Below are 3,455 nucleotides of genomic sequence, written 5' to 3' on the forward strand. Positions count from 1 at the left end.
AAAAAGTCTTCGTCTTGAATAATTGAATCATCTTGAACCCTGGTTCCCGAGTGTCGCTTACCAGTCTGTCTGTACTTTTTCAGGACCTTTTTGACTTGTTGTGTAATCATGATATATTTTATTCATCGTGATCAGCACAACACTCGTCAGACTAAGACAAGTTTTCCTTGGAAGAAGTCATACTTGTATTGGTTGTTGCTTTAGGTGCGGAACATCTATCTTTAGCCACACTATGCTCGTGATCAAAGTTGTTTAACTTTCTAACGAGACTGTTTTTGGAACGAGTTTCAAGGTCATTCCCTTCCATGATGACATATTTCTTAGACTCGTATCTTGCTGGTAAGGATCGGAGAATTTTCATCACAATGTCCTTTTGGGGGAATGGTATTCCCTAATGCAAAACATGCATTAACAATTCCAGACATTTTTTGATTAAACTCATCAAACAAATCTTCATCGACAATGAAAATTTTCCCAGTCAGAATTTAGGTTTGAAGTGTAGCTTCCTTTTTCGAGATATCTCCCTCGAATACGGTTTCTAAGAGATCTCAAGCACCTTTAAATGTAGTACACGAAGTTACATGGTGCTGAAGATCTGCACTTATGGCGTGTATAAAAGCATTTACGTCAAAATTATGCTTTGCATCACTAATCTCGGTCACTATATTCTCCCAAAAACTTTGCAACATTGTTTCCATCTCTAACAACTGCAGGAGGAATGTATTCCGTTACTACAAGTTTCCATGTCTAAAATCACGTCTTGTAAAAAAAGAAACGCATAACAATTTTCCATAGTAGTTGGATTTCGCTATAGCGAAGCGAAATCGCTTACCATAGTGCTTGGCTTTACAAAAAGAATTCATCGGCGAAAATAAAAGAGAATGCCTTCCATCCTAAAAATGCTGCTCACACATTTGTGATGCAGTAAAATTCGAATTGAATTTAAAGTCGTGTAAAACATAGTAAATAAAAAGAAATAAAGAAGATAAGACTTTTTGTTGTTGTTTTTTATTTTGGTTTTTCAACAGAAATATAAACTTCTTGTTCTATTTTTTTTTACTTCACCACTATTGTTTTTTTTTCTAATTATGCATTTGAAATAAAATAAAAGAGAATATCTCCAACCATAAAGATGTTGCTCACACAATTGTGATGCAGTAAAATTATTCAAATCAAATTTGAAGTCGTATAAGACATAGTAAATAAAAAGAAATAAAGAAGAGAAGATATTATTTTATTGTTTTTCTTCTTTTCTTTTTCTTTTGGTTTCTTAGACGAATTATAAATTCTTTGTTCTAATAAAGGCCCTCTGCGACGGATTTATGTTTCCGACACCAAACCCTAGGAATGGATCAGTCTTTCTTCCTGAAGGCGGATTTATGTTTCCGACACCAGCAACATTGAACAGGTTTAAGGTTTTTCTTGCTCGGAATGGTAAAGCTATTTCAACTCAAAGACAAAACAATATGTAAGTATATGATTCTTCATCTCTCTATTTATAATTTTCTTTTATAATTTTCTTTTATTTTGAGTTTCTGCAATTTTAGGGTTCCGAGTTTCTTCAATTTTAGGGTTTATGAATTCCATAATTTTGTTTTACAAAGTATAGATGTGTGATTATTTCTGTTGATTGTTTTAATACAGAGGTTCTGAATCAAGACAATGAAGGATGGATGTCAACCCCCTCTTCAAAGAGAATGACGAATCGGTGTTTGAGATCAACGTCAAGGCTATCAAGACTTTAGTTGATGCTGCCGGTGAAGTTGATTCTGTAAGGAGGGACCAAGTGAGTGCTGCGGAGAAGGTAGCTGAGTCTCTGCTGATGTTGAGGGAAATTCCTGTTCCGGGTTTGAACGAAGAAGGGAGGGATGCCATGTATAGAACTGTTGAGATCTTGGCGGTAGCAGTAGAGGAAAACAAAAAGGTCACATGAAGGATGGTTAACCTTACAAATGTTTTGTTGCAAGTTTAATTTGGCAGTTTGAAACTTACTGTGTGGGAGGGAGGGTCTTTGTTTTGCTGAAATCAGTACCATTGAGAGAGTTAAGGTCATTTAGAGTATGTTGATAAGTGAGGGGAATTTAGAGTTTCAGATGTGTGAATTGAAATCAGTAAAGTATAATTTGGGAGTTAAAAACTTACTGTGTGGGAGGGTTTTTTTGTTTTGTTGAAATCAATACTATTGAGAGAGTTGAGGGAATGTTGATAAGTGAGGGGAATTTAGAGTTTCAGGTGTCTGAAGCGTAATAGTATTTTCTGGTCAGTGTGGTTTGTTAAAACCATTGTAATGAAATGGATCTAATAGTATTTTCTGGTAATTTTTAACCTTCTTGATTACTACTAGTATTTTCTAAATTTTGATTCTTAAGTTGATGTTTCTTTTCAAAATGAATTCGTTTGTTGCTCTTAATAATATATACACTTTGTTTTGTTGGAATCAATACCATTGAGAGAGATAAGAGTATAGGTGGTGATTTGTGATAAAGGGTAGAAAAACTTAAGAGTTTGTTTGTAGAGGTGTTTGAAGTGAACTTGATCAGAATCAGAAAATTTCAATTGGTTTGTTAACTGTTGTCATGAAATCAATGCTACTAGTAGTGTTTTCTAGTTTATGATTCTGTCTGTGTGGTGAAGGGTAGAAAAACTTAAAGAGTTTCTTTGCAGAGGTGTTTTAATTGAATCAGAAATTTCAATTGGTTTGTTGAAACTGGTGTCATTAAATGAAACGGATCAATATATTTTTTTCTTGTGATGATATGTGTTGGAATGAGCCCAAGATAGACATCATATAAAACATGGAGAAAGTTCTGGCCGATCAATGAAAATTACTGAGGTGGATGATGACTAGTGCCACTCGTATGGTATTTTTTTCTTTATATCGACTGAGTTATGGCCAGCCATCATTAGCCTTAGCCTTTGGTGGTGTTGAGGGTAAGGGGCAATTTTAGAAAGCCACGGAGTAATCTCCAAAATATTAAGCGCCAGTTTATTCTCACACACAAAACAAATAGAGTACTGGCAGAAACAAAGTTGGTAATGTTGTGGGAATGATGGACATCATTACCAGTTTACTCAGAAAATTACTGAGAGTTTCTGTACCATTCCCTCTAAACTTTGCTTCTTCCAACACAGCTTATCTTTTCTTTGCCTACGCCTTTTTTTTTTCTTTGCATCCCGTGATACCAACCCTTATATGTCAGACTGAATTATGGCCAGCCATCACAAGCCTTAGCGTTAAGTGGTGTTCCGGTCGCATTACATCATGGGTTGGTAGACTCCCAGCTTTATAGAATTGGCCAACTTAACCAATTCCACTTCACCTCTCATAATTTTAGTCCGATAACGGTTCAGTTCTCCGAGAAGTGGATTTTGTTTACCATTATAAACATTCTCCCTTATTCTTTTTTGGGTGCGCTTCCTTTCCTTGTCTGCCAATGACAATACATGGTGAAGCA

The 3,455-nt window shown here is 35.4% G+C and overlaps 1 long non-coding RNA gene across 1 annotated transcript; it reads left to right on the plus strand.

The window, feature by feature from the left end:
- Nucleotides 1-1,245: 1,245 nt before the first annotated feature.
- Nucleotides 1,246-2,343, plus strand: LOC113329804. The gene is made up of 2 exons (XR_003349977.1): nucleotides 1,246-1,468; nucleotides 1,645-2,343. It is a non-coding gene; the product is annotated as an uncharacterized LOC113329804 (long non-coding RNA).
- Nucleotides 2,344-3,455: the final 1,112 nt, after the last annotated feature.

The sequence above is a fragment of the Papaver somniferum genome, chromosome 1 (assembly GCF_003573695.1).
Source record: "Papaver somniferum cultivar HN1 chromosome 1, ASM357369v1, whole genome shotgun sequence".
Taxonomy (NCBI): Eukaryota; Viridiplantae; Streptophyta; class Magnoliopsida; order Ranunculales; family Papaveraceae; genus Papaver; species Papaver somniferum.